This window comes from Schistocerca serialis, chromosome 4 (genome assembly GCF_023864345.2).
Source record: "Schistocerca serialis cubense isolate TAMUIC-IGC-003099 chromosome 4, iqSchSeri2.2, whole genome shotgun sequence".
In the NCBI taxonomy this organism is placed as follows: Eukaryota; Metazoa; Arthropoda; class Insecta; order Orthoptera; family Acrididae; genus Schistocerca; species Schistocerca serialis.
In genome coordinates, this window is record NC_064641.1 from 348,465,703 (window position 1) to 348,490,534 (window position 24,832).

The following is a 24,832-nucleotide window of genomic DNA, read 5'->3' on the forward strand; positions in this document are numbered from 1 at the left end:
ACGAAACGTTGTCTCGAAACCTGGCAGAAAATCCAAAGAGATTCTGGTCGTATGTGAAGTATGTTAGCGGCAAGAAACAATCAATGCCTTCTCTGCGCGATAGCAATGGAGATGCTATCGAAGACAGTGCTGCACAAGCAGAGTTACAAAACACAGTCTTCCGAAATGCCTTCACAAAAGAAGACGAAGTAAATACTCCAGAATTCGAATCAAGAACAGTTGCCAATATGAGTAACGTAGAAGTAAATATCCTCGGAATAGTGAAGCAACTTAAATCACTTAATAAAAGCAAGTCTTCTGGTCCCGACTGTATACCAATTAGGTTCCTTTCGGAGTATGCTGATGCATTATCTCCATACTAAACAATCAGATACAACCGTTCGCTCGACGAAAGATCCGTACCCAAAGACTGGAAAGGTGCACAGGTCACACCAATATTCAAGAAAGGTAGTATGAGTAATCCACTAAATTACAGGCCCATATGGTTAACGTCGATATGTAGCAGGATTTTAGAACGTATATTGTGTTCGAACATTATGAATTACTTCGAAGAAAACTCTCTATTGACACACAGTCAACATGGGTTTAGAAAACATCGTTCCTGTGAAACACAACTAGTTCTTTATTCACATGAAGTTTTGAGTGCTATTGACAAGGGATTTCAGATAGATTCCTTATTTCTTGATTTCCAGAAGGCTTTTGACGCTGTACCGCACAAGCGGCTCGTAGTGAAATTGCGTGCTTATGGAATATCGTCTCAGTTATGCGACAAGATTTGTGATTTACTGTCAGAGAGGTCACAGTTAATAGTAATTGACGCAAAGTCATCGAGTGAAACAGACGTTATTTCTGGCGTTCCCCTTTGCTATTCGTTATCTATATAAACGATTTGGGAGACAATCTTAGCAGCCGTCTTCGGTTGTTTGCAGATGACGCTGTCGTTTATCGACTAATAAAGGCATCAGAAGATCAAAACAAACTCCAAAACGATTTAGAAAAAATATCTGAATGGTGCGAAAAGTGGCATTTGACCCTGAATAACGAAAAGTGTGAGGTCATCCACATGAGTGCTAAAAGGAACTCGTTAAACTTCGGTTACACGATAAATCACTCTAATCTGAAAGCCGTAAATTCAACTAAATATCTAGGTATTACAATTACCAACAAATTAAACTGGAAGGGACACATAGAAAATGTTGTGGGGAAGGCTAACCAAAGACTGCGTTTTATTGGCAGGACACTTAGAAAATGTAACTGACCTACTAAGGAGACTACACAATGCTTGTCCGTCCTCTTTTAGAATACGGCTGCACGGCGTGGGATCCTTACCAGATAGGACTGACGGAGTACATCGAAAAAGTTCAAAGAAAGGCAGCACGTTTTGTATTATCGTGAGAGAGAGAGTCACAGAGAGAGTGTCACAGAAATGATAAGGATCTGGCCTGGAAATCGTTAAAAGAAAGGCGTTTTTCGTTGCGACGGAATCTTCTCACAAAATTCCAATCACCAACTTTCTCCTCCGAATGCGAAAATATTTTGTTGAGTCCGACCTGCATAGGGAGGAACGATCACCACGATAAAATAAGGGAAATCAGAGCTCGTACAGAAAGATATAGGTGTTCATTCTTTCCGCGCCATACGAGATTGGAATAATAGAGAATTGTGAAGGTGGTTCGATGAATCCTCTGCCAGGCACTTAAATGTGATTTGCAGAGTATCCATGTAGCTGTAGATGTAGACGAAGCGTCTCTCTTGTTCTCTTTAACGGTATGCCAGCGCAAGAATAAGCGCGAGAGAAATTCTTCAGTTCGGTTCAGTGATTCTGTTCATATTAGTGTCATACCTCTGCGAAAAATCTAATATTTTAAAACTCTTATGGTTTACAAGGGAGGCAATGCTACCGGAGTGGAAGTGCTGACGTTGCATTTGAGTCCAGAAGCGAGCCTCGAGTGGTGTGTACTACGCATTGGCTTCAGATTTTGAACAGAGAAAGCTGTGTGCGTCGTCCCGGGGATTCGTCTTGAGCGATGTAAGGAAACCATATAACTTCAAAGTGGATGGCCGGCCTATAAATTGAACCACGGTTCGCTCGAATCTATTGTTTTCATTCCACTTCGTTTCGGCTCTTTACTGACGATTCCTAGTAATGGTACAACCGTGGCTGCTTTGTGATTTGCTCCGAAGAAACGATCAACATCCACTTGCCACTCACACTCACCTTCCACAATGTTCATGTCCACATTATATCGAGATTTTCTTATTGTATTGAAAGTCATCCAGTGCACGAGCGCAGTAACGAATTCAGTCCGGAAAATCCATGATCCCCTACTTCAGCTCCCTAGATAATATAAAGGCCTAGCTGGTACAGACATTTCTAGCAACGACACTCAACACTGTGATAATAGAATACCTAAATTTTCAGTAGTAAATTTAATGAGTAGCCCATATTCGTCAAATGTCGCGAAATGTGCACAAAACGGCTAGAGATAGTCCGCTACAGAAACAAAAAGCGTATTCACACCACAAAGTATCCCTGGTCACCCACTGGAAAAGTCACTTGCGAACTAGAAAGATAACCATGATGCCTTGCTGTCCGTAGCTGGAAATGGGCGCTAACCACAAAATCCATAATCCTGATAGGAGGTGGATTCCAACGCCAGGTTTGCTTCCTACAGATGGTTGAGTGGCTGACTGAATTCCAGCAGCGTCTTGGTGCCAACAACACACATCCCAAGCCAGGCTCCCGATTTCACGCGATGTTCAGCCCACAGGGATCTCAACACTTCTGCAGCAACAGCGGACCCCGAGCTACACACAGTTTCGCCGACAAGCAAGGCTCTCAACGTATCCTGCGAACGTTCTTATACTGCTGCTTACGTCACCTCCCTGGCCCTGGCGACAAAGCATCCTTCGGTTACCCAGCAACTGGTCAGAAACATCTGCCATGAATAGCTGCTATCGACGTATGCAAGCGGCCCCAATACTGAGTGCACACGGGTCAGCTTTGAAATTCCTGTCTGATCCTTAGCATAGTCTAATTCCATCCATGTCATATCTTTTAGCGCCTCAACTTACACATTTGTGCTAGTGTCTCAATCAGCCTCCTTCTGCTCATTTATTTCACGTTAAAAAATATTATAATTTTTTGTAGACAAAAGTGAATGTATGTTAATATTTAATATCATACCTCCAGATTCTGTAAGAGCTCGCTATCAAGGATTTAAATTTACATTCACACTATTTCATGGAGATGTCCACACTGCAACCAAAATACCTGTATAACGCCCTCTTTCATTTTGTGAAACTTAATTCATTGATGCAGTCGGGGTAAACCATTATCGTCAGCAGTTAATTAGTACAGAAAAGCCATACTTTTGTTTTAATCTGAAAGTTTAACAATTAAATGTACTTAACGGCCAATTAATTTGCTGCTGTGGTGGGTGGCAGAACTTGGTAGACTGAAGAACTGTTGTCAGAATACCACCACCAAAGCCATGGGTTGAGGCGGAATAGTGAGTGGGAGCCTATTAGATGCCCGTTGAGACTTCAGAGAAACAGCATTGGAATTTCATTGATTTATTACGCAAAGTACATCTGAGGTGTCATTGCCCCAGGATACCAGTGCCCATAGGACATAAACAGGGAATACCCTATTAAAGAAGACACCGCCTTGAGCACTCGGCATGTGGTAATAGCAGCTAAAGCAACATGTAAAGTACACAGTGCCACCTGTGACAAGTAGAAGTCGCTAAGAGTGCCGACCGAGGAAAGCCGACGTCTCCCACTAGCGATCCCGTGCCGAAGTGGCAGCTCCGAACAGCAGTCTGCACAGAGCAGACGCTGGCAGCAAGAAGCTTGCCCGCGTGAGCAATGGCGGACGACTGGCTGCATATTCTGGGAAAGGAACCACAGACTGACAGGGGTGGAAGGCGGCAGCAGATGGGGTAGGCAGTCCAGGTGGCCTACCGGTTGGAGAGCGCATAGTTCACTCCATCACGCTTTGGCCCCGGTAGTGCCACATCCACCAGCGTCAGAGACTGAAGAGGGTGATTGGCTGATCTATTTAGACTCGTAGATTCACTTACGCGTAGACGTACTGACTCGTGTTTTTGTATGTCCATCCTTTAAGCATATGGTTACAGGGACTTCCGTTGTTCAGTATGAAATTAAATTTAAAACACCGCAGCCGTCTCTCGGGCATTTAATTTATTAATCCAGCAGTTTTCTGTGTTCCATTACACCATATTCAGGCCGCCTGTGCAACGTAGATTGGGAGGAATCCAATCTCGTTTGCAGTCGTAAGAGGAGCCAGCATTAAATAACAGATGTCCATAGATCTCTGGCTTACAAGACACTGTCACTTCTTTCACCAGCCGTCGACTATCAGGACAAATGCAGCTGTAATGTCGTCCTGACAGTCGGTTTATGAACAAAATGACAGGTCATGTAAACCAGAGATCTACAGACATCATTTATTTAATACTGGCTCCTGATATGACTGCAGGCGAGATTGGATTCCTCCCAATTTACGTAGGTCAATGTGCCTTATGATGGTGTAATGGAAGACCGAAACTGGTCGAATAGATAAATTAAATGCAAAGTAGACGGCTGCAGGTGTTTTAAGTTTCATTTCTATTGACTCACGGACCGATGAAGGTCCCTACTCGAGACGAGCACTCTGCGATACATTGACTAAAAATTAGTCGTATTTATCCTGGCTTTGGGTGTACTTCTTTTGCTACTGCACCGGTTCTTGTAACTTAGGTCACAATGAGTCCATGGCTCTAATGTGAAACAATGGGGCCTTGAAAGCTACAGTGACATTGTACTTCTTCTGTGTTTATATTTTTACATCTCTGGTCGCCTTACTTGGCGACAACTTGAAGTAACAATTTTGGCGTCGTAGCGCAATTCTGGTTGTTATCAGCAAGTAGCCCAAGATCTAGTAACGTTCTGGTCGTCCCGCTAAAGTGGCCCATTGTGAAATGTTAATGTTTCCCAGACGCTCCAAGTACACCACTTTGTGGTGCAACAATACTGTTCTGTGATAATACGCCCTCCCTATTGTAACCCGGCTCACATGCTAACCCATGCAGACTAGTTTAACTCTTTGTGGCTTTGTTACATTCATTTGTTGTTCGTTCACTTGATACTTAGAGGGTGACAATTATTGAACTGAGCGAAATAAAATTATCAAAACTTCTGAACCATTTGCGTTAGGACGTTCAAACTGCACGGTTGGCCGCGGGGCATGATGGGAATTAGTATGTGTATTATGGTTTGGTTTAGCGGCAAAGCCTACTTTCATTCTGATGGGTTCGTCAATAAGCAAAATTGGGGCGTTTGGCGGACTGAGAATCCGCATTTCGTGATCGAGAGGCCTCGCGGGGTATCCGAACGGTATCAGGCGTCTTGTCACAGTCCGCTCGTACTCCCCCGTCGGAGGTTCGAGTCCTCTCTCTGGCATGGGTGTGTGTGTTGTCCTTAGCGTAACTTAGTTCAAGGTAGATTAGTGCGTAAGCTTAGGGACCGATGACTTCAGCAGTTTGGTCCCATAAGACCATACTACAGGTTTCCAATTTTTCCGATCGAGAAGTCTCCTCGTCCTCGGTGGGTGACTGTGTGGTGTGCAACATCCAGTCACGAGATAATCGGGTAGATATTCTTTGATAGCACGGTGAAGATTCTGGAAGATGATTTCATTCCCGTTATCTAAAGTGGCTCTGATTTCGTCAAGATGTGGTTCATGCAAGACGGACCTCCATCCCATCGAAGCAGGACAATATTTGATGACCTGGAGGAGCACTTTGGGAATCGCATTCTGGCTCTGGGATACCCAGAAGCCTTTGTCGTGGGCCTCGTTTGGCCGCCATATTCTCTGGATCTGAACACATGCCACTCCTTTTTGTGAGGCTGTATTAAAGGTAACGTGTACAACAATAACCCCAAAACCATCGCTGAGCTGGAAACAGTCATTCAGAAGGTCATCGATAGCATCGATCGTCTGACACTTCAGCGGGTCATGCAGAATTTCACTGTTCACCTGCGCCACAATGTCGCCAATAAACCCGAATACCTGTAGTGACTTTACATGTTGAATAAAGTGTGTGTACGCCGTAGTTTGTAACTAATTTATATTTTTTCTTATAGTTCAATAACTTTCACCCTGTAAGAACTGATAGGTTACTTTACCACAGCCCCTTGGAATTCTTCTTCATTGGCTGATGGTAACAGATGAAAATTTGTGGAAAAACCTATAATTTTTTAATTTTATTTAAGATTGTCATCAGCAATAGTTCAACATATAAAAATGACATTACTTTTTGACTTAACACATGAGTTCAGTGGTATTCTGAGCTCATAGACTATACCTTTATCTCTATGAAATACGTGGTGTTTCTATTTTACATTATTCATAATTGCTGCTTACCTTCCAATAATAAACTATTTGTATTCACATCTAAAGTAAAAGGAGATCCACCATCTCTCTGCCTGGATGGACTATCTACAATCCAGCCTATTTCGTCTCTCTCAAAAATTTGTGAGCAGTCTTAATCCTGAAACCCATTTGTTGCATGAACAGGTTTAGAAAGTGGTAGTATAACATTTGCCTGTAATACCTCAATAAAAGGCTGCTAAATAAAAAAGCAAACAGAAATTTTACTTTACTAAGATTTGCAATTAAATTAAAAACACCAGCTGCACCTTTATTTTTCTTTTAGTGGCTACGGTCGCAGGTTCGAATCCTGCGTCGGGCGTGGATGTGTGTGATGTCCTTAGGTTAGTTAGGTTTAAGTAGTTCTAAGTTCTAGGGGACTGATGACCATAGATGTTAAGTCCCATAGTGCTCAGAGCCATTTGAACCATTTTCTTTAGTTGCTGTCGTTGTCTGTGTGCTATCTCGACAATAGCACTTGGGGGGCGAAACCAGTTTTGGTAATTAAAAGCATTTGTGTGCAGCTGGCGCGATTACATTGTTTACAAATCGCTACTGCAGTTGTGTAACTTGCCCTACAATGCGCCATTAGCTGCACAAGGAATAATCTGTTGTTACTTTTTCATTATTCTCTTGCAGCTATACTCTGATGGTTTAGTTAACTGGAACACAGATGAAATGGTTAGGAAGCACAAGGACACAGTACCTATGTACTACTATTTACTGTCGTACAAAGGGAAATATAGTATGTCGAAAAAACTCGGAGGTGAAGATGAAGATCTAGGTAAGATTACGTTAAAAATTCTCTTCTTCTGTAATGAAATAACGAATAGTGTAAAATAAGTCTCAGAATATTGACGTTTTTCTGCTTTGTACTCAAGCTCTTACATTTGTGAGATGAAACATCTTACATTCATAAAAGTGAACTGTCTGAACGTAAAACAACGTTCATGACATGCAGAGGCTGATATAAAACAAAGTGTTATCAGATTAGGTGTACTATTTTATGTCGGCTGCATAGATAACATATACAGAACAGTTTTGGTGTACGAATGGAAACTCATATTTCTTTAAAGATATTAATACGTTTGCTTAACATAATACGTATTTTACAGGTGTTTGTCATACAGATGATTTGTTCTACTTGTTTTCGAACAACAGTTACTCTCCCGTAAGTGGTGAGAGACCTGATAAGGATATGCAGATAGCAAGAACGATGACCAAACTATGGGTAAACTTCGCTACAACGGGGTGAGTCTGTTACGTCATATGCAATTTCTAACTTCTCTGCTTTTTCAGCATCCTCTACCGCAGAGCTAAAGACATTTATTTCGACGTCAGCTGTACGTGCTGTAACACAGCGTTTCGTTTTGGCAAGAACACTCTGAAATCATAAGGAACTATCATAGCGGACGCTGCTTCACATGCTTAGACTGTATGGCCCAACAGATTTCCTTTTCTTTTGTTTCTCTGTAATGGAATTTTTGTATTGTTCATAAATTGCAACAGCTTCTGAACTTTTCTTTTCTGAAAGTAGTTCAGACGAAAAAGCGATTTGACAGATGAAGTCCAAAGTTTTTGTTAAACGTGCCATTTGCGTTCTTGTTGTGATATTTCCATAGAAACTTCCGTGCTCTAATAATTAATATTTGCTTATATGTAACCGAGAAGTGAAATGCCAATTTTCATATACATAGCTTTAAAAGATTTTATGTAACGAAATATTTTCTTAAAAATGTTCATCCTCTCTTTCGCCACATGAAAGACTGAATTTCCTAAAATAGTGAAATAGTGAAACATGTATTTTTTATTTCTAGCAGAGAAAACCACTTTTCGAAGATATAGCTTTAAAAACGCTTTAGTAGTTCTTTAATAGTGATTTACTTAAAACATTTACTCACTATATTAGTCACTTCATGCTTGAATTTCCAAAAACTCTGAAACACATATTATTTCTGAATGAGAAACCAAATAATTTTCGAACTCCTGTTTCCAAAATTGCCTTAATAGCAACGTGTTTTCGAAATCTTTCATCCCCTATTTCACCCTCCTTATCAGTGAAATTTTGAAAGATACCCTTTTTAAACGATGCCTACATTATAAGATCCACACCCTCTCCAATTTTCAAGTTTCTGTCCTTAGCAGTTTGGGCTGTGCGATAGTGGTGGGACAAAGAGAGCAGCACCACATTTTGTTCATGCAGGTTGCCACCCACATCAGCTTGTTTTCTTTGCACTGACAGGTCCTTAACCTATTGTTATACACCACTTTACATCAAATTGATGTTGTATTAATTAATTAATAACCCCCATCCCCAGATGACACCATGGGTTTTCATCAGCCGCCAGGTGGGACCCTTCCCTACCTGCTGAAAATGGCGGGAAATTGAAATTTTGGCGAGAAATTGAAAATTGGTGGGAAATTCGGGCAAGTTTATATTTGGGAATATCAGATTTTGTGAATTTACCTTGAAGTTCATAGACCAGCTGATCTATATCACAACAGCACCACCAGAGGGTGCTGTTGGCCTCTCCCATTCCATCTCCCCTCCCCCATCTCCCACATGTTAGGGATGTGGTGACCAGTAGACAGGTATTTTGTTATTGCTCATTGCAGCAGTCATTCTGGGGAGTTTCAAAAACACATCTCAGAATGTTTCGATTTACAGGAGGAATGAGGGAAAGCATATTGTTCAACATCCTGATATTTATCCCGATATTTACCCTTGTGACATTTAAGAGCCTAATACTCGTAGTTCTTTGAAGCGTAGGATAACTTTTGCAAGTCTGGAATCATTAACAGCTATGTGGAATGGCGAGTGGCAGATTTTTAGACAGGAGTGGCACAGCCCTGACATGCAGGCAGAGGTTTGCGACGTGGTGGCAGTTGTTCACAGGCAGTCTGGTGGTGGGGGCATCCTGAGGGAGGAGAAGAGAATGAAACATCCTACACCCCTACCATACGTGGACAGGATTATCTCATGAGATGTATGTCCAAATTCTAAGTGACTTACTTCCAACAGCACAAAAGGCAAGCAAGAGACAGTCAGCATTGGATACCTTCAGCTATCTGTCAATGGTTACCACACATTTTGGTATCACAGGAAGTGACTACCTAGCCTGTGGGAAGCCTACAAAGATGTCACAGAGGCATCTGTAACCTTTACCTCGCCAATGTAATCAGACTGCAGGAAAATAAATTACTCACCATTCAAAGGGACCCTCATGATCACTATAACTAACAAGGCTATCAAATTGATATTAACAATGTGCTGCCAGATGGATGGGAGCAAGGGTGAGAGTACCTCAGGTATGATTCAAGAGTCTCAAAGGTAATCAGGAGCCTTTTCTTGTTCAAAAAATGGTTCAAATGGCTCTGAGCACTATGGGACTCAACTTCTGAGGTTATTAGTCCCCTAGAACTTAGAACTAGTTAAACCTAACTAACCTAAGGACAACACACACATCCATGCCCGAAGCAGGATTCGAACCTGCGACCGTAGTGGTCTCGCGGTTCCAGACTGCAGCGCCTAGAACCGCACGGCCACTTCGGCCGGCCCTTTTCTTGTGGCAAGATCTTTTAACAGAATTTCAATCTCCCACCTACACAGGGAGAGATGATCTTTGTCATGAAATCTGTTATATTATCGAATTTATAAAGTGATATGTAGTATAAACCTGATATTTACATCTTTGGGCCGTCACCTTGAGGGACTTCATATGTGATGAGACATTTGTTTACTTTAACAGAGTTCAATGTGAGAAGGCATTCTGTGATGGAAGTAGAGCACGCTCTTAGCACTCCATCATGAGCCAAAAATGCGTTTAATATTCTATTCCTAGGATGTAAGACGTGGCAGAAATTTTTCTACCTGATATGAGAATACTTAGAGGACACACAGCCTACATTATAGTGTTGCACAGGATTTTTGCAACTAGTAACGATACTTTAGTGATGGGTAAATGCGTGTAAGGTCGGATTTCTTCTATCTCCCAAAACAAATCATATACGAGGAAGGCACTACATTTTGCATGAGAAATTTGAGATGTATTGACAAAAAACAACATCCCCATTTCGGATTTTTAGACTGAGGAGTTTATGTTAGGGGTGGGACTTCTGCATACATCCAAGCCACTGGTGCTTCACTAGCACTGTGCCACAGTTTGTGGCAGGAGTGCTCGAGTGGCTGGAGGTAGATGCTTAAGAGGGCTGTCATTAGCCACTGTCTCTCATTGGGCCCAATCTTCAGGAACAAAACACACTTGACTTGGTAGCAGGTGCTGGGCTAGACTGGAGGAGCAATAGATTAATAAAAATATCTTTCCCATGTTTCTGTTGGCTACGATGCAACTTACAACTCGTAAAAAAGTTTAATTGTGTTTCATTTGCACGCTTTCAAGGAAAATAAAATGATGTGATGATGGTGGTGTGGCTCTCAACTACGTACTCTCAGACTGAGTGGAGAAATATTAAAAGTTTTGGCTGGTTTCGTTGTCTAGGGCCTGCGATACGTAGATGCCGCATTACAAGCTAAATACTGCTAAGTCTACAGTATACAATTGAATACACACATGCATTGAATGGTCGAAGGTTCCTATCACTCGGCAATTGCGAATTTTTAAAGCAACATAGTAATTTATAAATGAAAGATTGCAATTAAATAAAATCTGCAGCTACCATCTTAACGACTTTAAATGATAAGTACGATAGTAGAAGTACTTTTGAGAAAGTGGTATATTTCTACAAAACACTTATTGGTGTAGATGGTCGAGCAATTAAATAATATATAACTTGAATAACAGGGAAACAATACATCCCTACTGCAAGTAATTAGTTATGAACAGCAACATAGCTCACAAGATATTCACTTCTAAATGCATACTACATCTTCACTGTAGAAGCCACGGAAATCTCACAACTGCACAAGTCGGCACTCCGAAATATTTCTATATGCCGCGACCACGCACAAACCGCTCCACACTCTCCATGTCTCTCCTGCGGCCGTACGTCGCGGCTTCGCGTCCTGCGCTCTCCCCGTGTCCTGTGCGACTGTCCCTCTCGCTGCACTGCCCACAACTCTGCGCTGTGATCGGCGATAGCGCTTCCATCATGTCTCCAAGCCAACGCACACTCACAAACATTTTGAAACACATTCGAAATACTTGATTTACATTTAAATAACTTGAAATTACATAAATATTCCTATGGCTAGACCATAAACACGCTCTAACACACATTATTAAATACATAAACAAATTAAATAGACACATATCAAAGGAATAGCAAGTAAAAGTAGGCCAGTAGCCTAACATCTCTGTGCTTTCTAAAACACAGTAAATAACTGACTAATTTCTTCATGAATAGCATATATCGGATATAAACAAAGATATAGTCGAATAAATATATTTATAAGCATACTGGTTCAAATGGTTCAAATGGCTCTGAGCACTATGCGACTTAACTTCTGAGGTCATCAGTCGCCTACAACTTAGAACTAATTAAACCTAACTAACCTAAGGACATCACACACATCCATGCCCGAGGCACGATTCGAACCTGCGACCGTAGCGGTCGCTCGGTTCCAGACTGTAGCGCCTAGAACCGCATGGACACTCCGGCCGCCTTAAGCATACTGATACCGTTATTTCGTGTAGCTGTGGAGTACTTACGGCCTGACGCGATCGATACTAATTGGCCACTTTACCTCCAATAACTCATGTACTATTCAAGTTACATGCCTGTAATTTATACCAACTTTGGTTTACACTAATAGCTTTCTAAAGACAAGTCGGTCGGCAAAATCTGAAGAACCGTTTAGATTTTGGAAATTTGTTGCTGGGTGTTACTTGTATAATTTATTGTCAGATACTAAACTTTAAACTAATAAAGTTATTGAAAATCTTATTACACCGCTAGACTCGTCATACAAATAATGGTAATGTACATGTTTCTCTTTGAGGTATCATGATTCATGTGGCTACTATTAATTTCTATATGAACTGTGAAATGTCTGCCATTATGGTTTCACAAAGTCCGCCATCTTTGGCACTCCCGGTGAGTCTCCTTCATCAACACAGAGTCACCCTGGAATTCCCAGCCACGTGGTTGGACCGGCCGTTGTGCAGCATCATGCGGTTGCGAAGCTAACGTTCAGCACAATGTGGTGCTGCCGGGCCACGATCCACCAAGAGGCCCCAGCTTGGTCACGCCAACTCTGAACTTAGAATAATTTTAGGGCGCCACAACTCGCCCGTAACCTCACACATTCCAAATGATGTTGCTATAGGAGTCCTGTATATAGTGGCAGGATGAAGCAGCACAGTGGGGCAATGGGTCACTGTTCCAATATTATCAGTAACCATATTTGAGTTCCTCTCAACAGCATCTATTCACTTGTAGATTACCAGAAGTGATAGCTTGCTATCCTACCATTATTTCCCATCCTTTAGATATTAGACTATTGACTAGATTGGCTGTAGCAACTCTGCTACAGTGCTGGACTAGTAGTGAAAATACTCACTCCAGATCTAGGAGCTATTGACAAAACTGGATGGAGCTACATCTAGTGCTCGATCAATGGCAACTCAAATAGTTTAAATTAACGATATACCACACTACATACAAAATAAAGACTTGTGCCCACCCTATCCAGCAGCCCAGCATAGACTGAGTTCCTTTCCACCAATTTCGTGTTGATGATGTGAGGGGAGGGATGAGGAGATGGCAGAGGGGAGATGGGAGTTTGGTGTGGGGAGTGCAGAGTGGGGAGTGTGGAGTGTGGAGTGGGGAGCGGCTGGGGGTCAACAGCACTCTCTGATGTTGGTGTTGTGAAATAGGACAGAGTGCCCCTGAATGTCATGATGAACACACAACTTTTGATATTTCCACAAATACATTTGAATTTCCCACCATTTTTCAATTTCCTACAAAAATTTCAATTTCCCGCGATTTTTCAGGGATTGGGGGGGGGGGGGGGGGATGGCAGCGACCCTTGTGGTGGCTGGGGAAAACTCGTGACCTCATCAGGATTGGTGGGATGATTTATTAATTTGGAAGAAATTTGATGTAAAGAAGTGTATAACTACAGGTTAAGGATTTGTCAGTCAAAAGTGAACAATAGGTTAAGGGCTGACATGTAGCAGAACAGTAGGTTTGCCTCTGAATGTATGCTTACCTCTGATGTGTGTAACCCACACTAACAAAATTTTCTGATGCTCTCTTAGTCCGACTACTGGCGATGATGAGTGAGTGAATCAGTCTAGCCCTATTTCACCTCCTTGAGGGCTGAATTTCCAAAAACAGTCAAATATCGCTTTATTTTCAGCCAAGAAGCCGAACACCAATTTTGAAAAATTAATCTTTCACAAACGATTTCACAATGAAATATATTCGTAGAACATTTAATCCCCTATTCAACCCCCTACGGGTTAAATTTCTAACCAAAAATGCTGAAACAGGTATTTCTACTGCTAAACCAAACGAAAAGTGGGTCTAGTTTCTGCATTAATAACGAACATTTCTGACTCATTTTTTTAAAAAAAATTTGTCATCCCCTATTTAGTAGAATCCCTTCTTAAGCGACGCCTACATTATAAGATCAACAGCCTCTCCCAATTTCAAGTTCCTATCCTTAGCGGTCTACACTGGGCAATGATGAGTCAGGACATTGCCTTTTGTATAAAGAGATTACATGAGTATTAAGTGCGCTGTGAAAGGATCAGTTACTCTCAGCATAAAATACGCTAACAGATGCATTACCTGAGTAATAAGCACAAAAAATATTAATTATTCCCAGAATACATCATACTAACACCACGCCATATGAACTGCATGAGCGCTAAGCACACCAAGAAAAAAAGGAAGTTACTCCTAACGGACATCAAACTAATAAACAAATTGCATGTGCATTAAACACAAAAAGAAGAACATTAGGCAGACACCGTACTAACACCATGTCACATGTGTATTAAGCACACCGAAATAAAAAACATCAGTTACTGACAGCAGACATCACACTAGAACACGAATTATATGAGTATTATGTAAATCTGCAGGCTTTCCTGGTCGTTGCCACTAAAGTTAAAATCTTCTGGGTTGTTAGGCCACGTCATATTTCCTTCTAAAATAATCAACGTTTCGACTCCTCTGCTGGGATCTTCTTCAGGATGTTTCGGTGTCCTCTATTGCTAGAAAACTGATGAGTATTAAGCACAAAAAGAACAGTAATTCCTCACAGCAGACATCATGCTAAAATCATTCCCGCAGACATTATTTAAAACCGTATTAAGCGCACCAAAATAAGGAAAACAAACATCAGTTACTCCTAGCAGACATCATACTAACACACGAATTAGATGAGTGTTAAACACAGCCTGGGCCCTAGCAGACAGAGGTGGTCAGAGGTGTGTGTCGTTTATTACCCACTGCATGTTCCAGTCTACAATAAACACACGTGACCTTTGCGAGAATGCGGCAGAACTTCATGTGTCATTGCCATGCCTGCATTTAGACTGGCGGTCTTCACCTTGGACATATTCTATCAGCTACGTTGTTGTTATGCGGCGTACGCTGTGTACGCCAATAACAAAATAAATATGCATTTCCGACCACTGGTTCCCCATCTCAAAATACACTGAAGCGCCAAAGAAATTGGTATAGGCATCCGTATTCAAATACTGATATTGTAAATGGTCAGAATACGGTGCTGCCGTCGGCAACGCCTGTATCAGACAACAAGTGTCTGGCGCAGTTGTCATATCGGTTACTGCTGCTACAATGGCAGATTACCAAGATTTACGTGAGTTTCAACGTGCTGTTATTGTCGGCGCACGAACAATGGGACACAGCATCACCGAGGTAGTAATGAAGCGGGAATTTTTCGGTACGTATATTTCACGAGGGTACAATGAATCCGTAATACATCGTACCTCTGATATCGCTGCGGCCGGAAAATTATCCTGCAAGAACGGAACCAACGACGAGTGAACAGAATCGTTCAACGTGACAGAACTGCAACCCTTTCGCAAACTGCTGCAGATTTCACTGCTGGACCCAAGTCTCAGCGTGTGAACCATTCAACGAAACATCATCGATGTGGGCTTTCGGAGCCGAAGGTCCACTCGTACACTCTTGACGACTGCACGACACAAAGCCTTACGCCTCGCCAGGGCCCGTCAACACCGACATTGGACTGTTGATGACTGGGAACATGTTCCCTGGCCGGACGAGTCTCGTCTCAAATTGTATCGAACGGATGGACGTGTACGGGTATGGAGAAAACCTCATGTATCTTTGGAAATCGAATGTCAGCAGGGGACTGCTCAAGCTGGTGGAAGCTCTGTAATGGTATGAGGCGTGTGCAATTGGCATGATATGGGACCTCTGATAACGTCTAAATACGACTCTGACAGGTGACACGTACGTAAGCATCCTGTCTGACCACCTGCATCCATTCATGTCCATTGTGCATTCCGACAAACTTTGGCAATTCCAGCAGCACAATGCGACACCCCACACGTTCAGAACCTTTCTGAGTTTAAACACTTCCGCTGGCCACAAACTCCCCAGATATCAACGTTTCTGAGCATATCTGCGATGCCTTGCAACGTGCTGTTCATAAGAGATCTCCACCCCCTCGTACTCATATTTATGAACAGCCCTGCAGAATTCTTGGTGTCAGTTCCCTACAGTACTACTTTAGCCATCATTAGTGGAGTCCATGCCGCGTCGTGTTGAGGCACTTCTGACTGCTTGCAGGGGCCCTAAACGATGTTAGACAGGTCTACCAGTTTCTTTGGCTCTTCAATGAAATCGGTTGGAGACCAACTATCACATGTTTCAATTTGACCCTTAAAGTTTGAGACACCCTGTATCTCTCGCAGAATAATGTTTTCAGTTAATTAAGGAAAAGTAGGAAAAAATCTGCATTTTGTTATTATTATTTCGTATGATATAATGACTGGTGCTAGTGTACAGTAATACGCAAATAGAATCAAATAGGGATAAAAACCGTAAATATACACTAATGAGCGAAAACAATATGACCAGCTGGTTAATAGGTTGTTTGTCCGTCTTTGGAACGTCAGTTTACTGGTAAGTTTGTGGAGTTATGTGGCGTTAGATGTCTGCGCACAGGTCATGTAATTAGCGTAAATAACGGGCAACTGATTTGCGTACATGATGATGGCGCCCGATTGCTTCCCTGATGGATTTCATAGGATTTACATCAGGGGACTTTGGTCCCCGAGACGTCGACGTGAGATCACTATAACGCTCCTCAGATCTCTGTAGCATGGTTCTTACTCAGAGACACAAAGAAGTTTTACTGCTGGAAGATGACATCACCGTCGGGGAAGACACCAAGTATGAAGGGATGCACGTGGTTCGTAGTTGTCACCGTGCCTTCGATTACTGCCACAGATCCCATACAAGCGCAAGAGAACGTCTACCGTAGTATAGTACTGCTCCCACCAGCGTGCGTCCGTAGAGCGCTGCACGTTTCGAACTGCCATTCACCTCGATGATGGCGTTTGTCGAGACGACTATCGACCTAGTGCAGAAAAAATGTGATTCTCCCGAAGAGCCGACAAGTTTACGTTGGTCGATGGTCGAATCCCTATTGTTTTGTGCCCACTTGACGCGTAATTAACCATGTAGTCGAGTCAACATGCGAACACATAGGGGTGGCCTGCTGCGGAGCACCATATTCAACAATGTACGATGAACGGTGTGCTACGAGACACTTGTGGGTGCACCAGACTTGTCTTTTTCGGCGGAGGGGTCACTGATTATCATCTATCCTACTTTAAAAAATGGCTCTGAGCACTATGCGACTTAACTTCTAAGGTCATCAGTCCCCAGAACTTAGAACTAATTAAACCTAACTAACCTAAGAACATCACACACATCCATGCCCGAGGCAAGATTCGAACCTGCGACCGTAGCGGTCGCGCTGTTCCAGACTGTAGCGCCTAGAACCACGGCCACCACAGCCGGCTACTTTACAGAGCAGGCAAGCCTCCGAACGCCGCTTTCTGTGAAGAATCGTGGACGTCCTACCATTAACTCCCAGCGGTACTTTCACTGCCTTCTACCTGTTTCCGTCCATGCTCACGACAGTAGCAGGCGAACATTCTACCAGCTTTGCCGTTTTCGAGATACTTGTTCACAGGCTCTCCGTAATAATAATCTGCCCTTTTTCAAAGTCGCTCATCTCAATGGATTCCCGCTTCTGCAGCCCATGTCTTTCCTAGGGTGCTCCCCCGCCGTGTCTGCGCCACTTACATACTTTCGTTACCGCGTCAGGTGCCCGAGCCGCCACCAGGCGCCCTCCAACGCTGCGGTGGGCAGCGATAGTGATCTGGATTATCAGTGTATTCAGATTTAGATTTTGATCAGCGCGTAACTAAGTACTGGTATAGTTGAATGCCCAGTTTCTCGAATCATTTGGAACAATTTCGTGAGACTGCCGTGCATTTCAGAGTCTATTATTATTGTATAAATACGATGTAGTTTGAAGTGGGAGCAGTTTCTCGTAGCTACTGCTGTGATTTAATTCAACAAGGTAATACTGTGCTTCAGTACTTATGAAAGGGGTGGCCCAGAGGATCAGTTACTGTCAACATTGCGAAATGTTAAATATAATTATTATTGCATAAACTTGTTGTTGTTGTTGTGGTCTTCAGTCCTGAGACTGGTTTGATGCAGCTCTCCATGCTACTCTATCCTGTGCAAGCTTTTTCATCTCCCAGTACCTACTGCAACCTACATCCTTCTGAATCTGCTTAGTGTATTCATCTCTTGGTCTCCCTCTACGATTTTTACCCTCCACGCTGCCCTCCAATACTAAATTGGTGATCCCTTGATGCCTCAGAACATGTCCTACCAACCGATCCCTTCTTCTGGTCAAGTTGTGCCACAAACTTCTCTTCTCCCCAATCCTATTCAATACTTCCTCATTAGTTATGTGATCTACCCATCTAATCTTCAGCATTCTTCTGTAGCACCACATTTCGAAAGCTTCTATTCTCTTCTTGTCCAAACTATTTATCGTCCATGTTTCACTTCCATACATGGCTACAGTCCATACGAATACTTTCAGAAATGACTTCCTGACGCTTAAATCAATACTGGATGTTAACAAATTTCTCTTCTTCAGAAACGCTTTCCTTGCCATTGCCAGCCTACATTTTATATCCTCTCTACTTCGACCATCATCAGTTATTTTGCTCCCCAAATAGCAAAACTCCTTTACTACTTTAAGTGCCTCATTTCCTAATCTAATTCCCTCAGCATCACCCGACTTAATTAGACTACATTCCATTATCCTTGTTTTGCTTTTGTTGATGTTCATCTTATATCCTCCTTTCAAGACACTGTCCATTCCATTCAACTGCTCTTCCAAGTCCTTTGCTGTCTCTGACAGAATTGCAATGTCATCGGCGAACCTCAAAGTTTTTATTTCTTCTCCATGAATTTTAATACCTACTCCGAATTTTTCTTTTGTTTCCTTTACTGCTTGCTCAATATACAGATTGAACAACATCGGGGAGAGGCTACAACCCTGTCTTACTCCCTTCCCAACCACTGCTTCCCTTTCATGTCCCTCGACTCTTATAAGTACCATCTGGTTTCTGTACAAATTGTAAATAGCCTTTCGCTCCCTGTATTTTACCCCTGTCACCTTCAGAATTTGAAAGAGAGTATTCCAGTCAACATTGTCAAAAGCTTTCTCTAAGTCTACAAATGCTAGAAACGTAGGTTTGCCTTTCCTTAATCTTTCTTCTAAGATAAGTCGTAAGGTCAGTATTGCCTCACGTGTTCCAGTGTTTCTACGGAATCCAAACTGATCTTCCCCGAGGTTGGCTTCTACTAGTTTTTCCATTCGTCTGTAAAGAATTCGCGTTAGTATTTTGCGGCTGTGACTTATTAAGCTGATAGTTCGGTAATTTTCACATCTGTCAACACCTGCTTTCTTTGGGATTGGAATTATTATATTATTCTTGAAGTCTGAGGGTATTTCGCCTGTTTCATACATCTTGCTCACCAGATGGTAGAGTTTTGTCAGGACTGGCTCTCCCACGGCCGTCAGTAGTTACAATGGAATGTTGTCTACTCCGGGGACCTTGTTTCGACTCAGGTCTTTCAGTGCTCTGTCAAACTCTTCACGCAGTATCATATCTCCCATTTCATCTTCATCTACATCCTCTTCCATTTCCATAATATTGTCCTCAAGTACATCGCCCTTGTATAGATCCTCTATATACTCCTTCCACCTTTCTGCTTTCCCTTCTTTGCTTAGAACTGGGTTTCCATCTGAACTCTTGATATTCATACAAGAACACTGCGGTTCCTGGTGTGTCCGCTGTGCCGTGCGTGTGATCATTGCTTCTACAGCCCTCTCGCAGTGTCCGGAGCAAGTATGGTGGGTATGACACACCGGTGTCAATGTGTTCTTTTTTCCATTTCCAGGAGTGTAGCTACGAGCAATGATTGTTAACTGAACATATCTGTACCACGTACAGTTTGCCTGACAACATTTACTTTTGGCACTACAGCACGTAAACGTCAGCAATCAATTGAACTCAATACAGTAATTTCGAAAGTAGTCTGAAAATCGGTATTAATAATAAGACTAAAATAGATAAATCCATAATACCATTTGACGTAATTTAGTATTTAGTGCAGCTGAGCACTACGAGTGGATGTTTAGTATCCCTCCAGATACTCCATATACTGTGCGTAGTGAAAGAGACGAAGACCACAGCGAAACCTCAAAACAGTTATACACTCCTGGAAATGGAAAAAAGAACACATTGACACCGGTGTGTCAGACCCACCATACTTGCTCCGGACACTGCGAGAGGGCTGTACAAGCAATGATCACACGCACGGCACAGCGGACACACCAGGAACCGCAGTGTTGGCCGTCGAATGGCGCTAGCTGCGCAGCATTTGTGCACCGCCGCCGTCAGTGACAGCCAGTTTGCCGTGGCACACGGATCTCCATCGCCGTCTTTAACACTGGTAGCATGCCGCGACAGCGTGGACGTGAACCGTATGTGCAGTTGACGGACTTTGAGCGAGGGCGTATAGTGGGCATGCGGGAGGCCGGGTGGACGTACCGCCGAATTGCTCAACACGTGGGGCGTGAGGTCTCCACAGTACATCGATGTTGTCGCCAGTGGTCGGCGGAAGGTGCACGTGCCCGTCGACCTGGGACCGGACCGCAGCGACGCACGGATGCACGCCAAGACCGTAGGATCCTACGCAGTGCCGTAGGGGACCGCACCGCCACTTCCCAGCAAATTAGGGACACTGTTGCTCCTGGGGTATCGGCGAGGACCATTCGCAACCGTCTCCATGAAGCTGGGCTACGGTCCCGCACACCGTTAGGCCGTCTTCCGCTCACGCCCCAACATCGTGCAGCCCGCCTCCAGTGGTGTCGCGACAGGCGTGAATGGAGGGACGAATGGAGACCTGTCGTCTTCAGCGATGAGAGTCGCTTCTGCCTTGGTGCCAATGATGGTCGTATGCGAGTTTGGCGCCGTGCAGGTGAGCGCCACAATCAGGATTGCATACGACCGAGGCACACAGGGCCAACACCCGGCATCATGGTGTGGGGAGCGATCTCCTACACTGGCCGTACACCACTGGTGATTGTCGAGGGGACACTGAATAGTGCACGGTACATCCAAACCGTCATCGAACCCATCGTTCTACCATTCCTAGACCGGCAAGGGAACTTGCTGTTCCAACAGGACAATGCACGTCCGCATGTATCCCGTGCCACCCAACGTGCTCTAGAAGGTGTAAGTCAACTACCCTTGCCAGCAAGATCTCCGGATCTGTCCCCCATTGAGCATGTTTGGGACTGGATGAAGCGTCGTCTCACGCGGTCTGCACGTCCAGCACGAACGCTGGTCCAACTGAGGCGCCAGGTGGAAATGGCATGGCAAGCCGTTCCACAGGACTACGTCCAGCATCTCTACGATCGTCTCCATGGGAGAATAGCAGCCTGCATTGCTGCGAAAGGTGGATATACACTGTACTAGTGCCGACATTGTGCATGCTCTGTTGCCTGTGTCTATGTGCCTGTGGTTCTGTCAGTGTGATCATGTGATGTATCTGACCCCAGGAATGTGTCAATAAAGTTTCCCCTTCCTGGGACAATGAATTCACGGTGTTCTTATTTCAATTTCCAGGAGTGTATTAATACAAAATCCCAAGTACACAAGAATGGATATTATTGTTAGGAGACAGTTATGGCGCGAATTGTAATACTTCCTAGATAGCAGTGATATGGTCGAACCGCCGAAGAACCTGGATTTAATGGTGTTGCCTCCTCCCATTTAACTCTCGTGTTCCTGGTCGGCAGGATGATAGTACATACGAGTCGATCAAGTTACAGTATCTATTACGCCAGATGCGTCCATACCGATGCCACTGTCTGGCGAGGGAGCAAAATTTCTCCAGTCCTTAATCAACTCGTAAGGCAGGTAATTCCTGGGGCGACGTCTGTCCCGGCACCATAAGTCGACGAGAGGTGCCAGTATTTCCACCAGCTGATCGTGGGTAATGAGGATTATGACACGGGGAAGAGTTTCGGACACGCCGATCTAGCTACCCATGTTGCTGTCATCGGGCAGTTTCTACTGCTTGGACCTAGAACACTGTTCCAGCTCCATCGATACTCATGGTCGTAGGAGAAGTTCGCATGGCACTACGGCGGAGAACGATGATACGCGCGTATTTCAAGGGACTGAAATTGGCTAGCTATGGAAATCGAAGGAAATACTGCCACGTGACGTTGCTTTTTCTACAGTCATTTCAAATTATGCTTTGAAATCTTTCTTTCTTACGCAAACGAAGTAAAATTAAGGACTTCCCCATGTCTTCTGATACTTGACTTCCATTTTTATTTTTATTTTTTATGGAATGGACTGTGACATAAAGCTATTCCCCAAAACTAAGGTATTCTGAGGAATCCAATCTAAAATATATTAAATTTTTTACAGATAGTAAAAGGTGTCTAGCGAAAATACATGTATTTTCATAGATTTGCGTCGTTAATAAATAAATGTTAATTTTTCTATATTTAGGAATCCAACACCTAATGATGAGCCACTACCCTGGCCGAGAGTAGCTTCAGATAGTGAACTGGAATACCTGGAAATAGGCTCTAAGCTGGAAATGAAGAAGGGGCTGTTCCAGGAGCGAGTGAACTTCTGGAAGTCGCTGCCTCTTAGGGAGGAAGTTCTCAGCCGTGTGACTAAGGAAGACCTGTGAAACGGACGATAGTGATAAGTTAATCTAAGTGTTTGAAGACAGCATTTTAATGCAACTTGATATGTATTATGTGACTGTTCCGGATTTCACATACCTGTTGACCGGCAAACAAATATTTCGTTCCTAATTCGCCTTTCCATTCCTTAGAAATTACTGTGTTTTATGGCAATGAACTAAAATGAAGAAATATTCTAATGTACAGAACTGTTTCTTATGTATCTTCAGGCAGGCAATAAATGTTTATTCCAGACATAGCTCAAATGATAGATTGGTGTGTGAGATGTTTTAGATTCTTTAGAAACTTCACAGAAGCTCTCCTGCGAGGCTTGCAGAACTAGCACTCCTGGGAGAAAGGATATTGCGGAGACATGGCTTAGCCACAGCCTGGGGCATGTTTCCAGAATGAGATTTTCACTCTGCAGCGGAGTGTGCGCTGATATGAAACTTCGTGGCAGTCTCGGTCCGTCACACAGTTTTAATCTGCCAGGAAGTTTCAGATTGATATTATTTGAGAATGGTTATCTTAGGGTCATGACGTATTTCGTTTTAAAATAAAATTAAAGTGTTGTTTAATTTATCATTACATTTTGTAAGTTTCTTAAAAGCACGTTTTCATTTTAATGAATAAAGTCTGTTGACTCTGTGTTCGTTCCTGTCGATGGTAGGAGAGTAAGTAAGGACTTTTACCACAGTGATTCAGTACTGTGCAGAAGTTATTAACTAAATTATATGCAAGAGTGTTAACAAATATCTATTTTCCAAACGTTTCACAGTTTGCACCTTAAAGGAGAAATGTGGCATGATGTAGCAGGAAGGGGTTCAATTAGCATCTGAACAGATTCGTTCTAAATAATAATTGAGGAAATACTGAACGTTCCATGATGTGTTAAAACGTTACGTGTTGTTAAAATGTTAGTACTGTGTCAAAGAGAAAAATTATTTTACTAGTTTTTACCAAAATTTGTTAATTACAGCAAAAATTGAGCATCGCTGTGAGTTTTTCAGCTGAACTGATGGATTTCTGAAACAAGTTGCACTTTTTCCTGTAAGGTGCAAAATATTTTCAAACTAACCTAAAATAAAGTATGATTTTGGTGTCGTTTTTTACAAGGTGCCTGTCAATCAAAATGTTACAAACTGTCACGTGCCAGAAAAATATTATTTATCTTCTCCCTCTTCATAATCAAGTTGAGGAGTCACGACAGTATTACCGTGTCATTTCCTTCTTGTAGTAAAATACCTAAGTAGTTCAAAGTCTGATTCAATTCGACTACACTTCTCTCCATCCCGTTGCCGCTGGTGCCGCAGCCTCGCTTGGGTCGCGCCTTGGGAAACAGCGGCGACTGTGGACGAAATTCTATCGCGTGGCCGTATATCTGAGTGATCAGGCTGCCCATTCACCCGGAGGCGGAGGGGGGTGGGGAAGGGTTGTTGCACAACGCATCATAAGAAGGACAAAAGAATGGCGTGCAAAATTACTGATCAAAACCCCTAATTTCAGTTTGCTACCGAAATGATCATGTCCGCGAATCAGTACTCTTTTACAAGGATTGCTGGTGAGAATCTCAGGTCGCTCTTTTCTCACATGATATACTGCGAATTATGAATGAAAGCAATAGGCAGATTCCATATTTCCGGAAAGCGTTTGGCACGATGCGCCATTGCAGGCTGTTAAAAAAGTACGAGCGTATGCAACAGGTTCAAAGATATGTGATTCGCTCGAAGACTTTTGAGGTTCATAGAACTCAATACGTTCTCCTCGATTGCGAGCGTTCATCAGAGAAAGGGGTAACGGCAGTAGTGACGCGGTAAGTATGATACGTCACCATTGTTCTCTATACACATAAATGATTTGGCTGACAGAGTGGGCTGCAATCTATGGTTGTTTGTTGATGAAGCTGTGGTGTATGATAAGATGTCGACGATGAGTGACCGTACAAGGACGACTTAGACAAAATGTCCAGTTAGTGTGATGAATGGCAATTAGGTCTAAATGTAGAAAAAATTAAGTTCATGCGGATGAATAGAAGAAGCAAACCCTTAATGTTCAGTTACGGTATTAGTAGTGTTCTGCTTGACAGCCAGGTCGTTTAAATATGTGGGCATAAC

General features: G+C 43.0%; 1 pseudogene; it reads left to right on the forward strand.

The window, feature by feature from the left end:
* LOC126474120 (venom carboxylesterase-6-like) overlaps positions 1-22,973 on the forward strand; it is a 176,099-nt pseudogene extending 153,126 nt beyond the window's left edge.
* Positions 22,974-24,832: the final 1,859 nt, after the last annotated feature.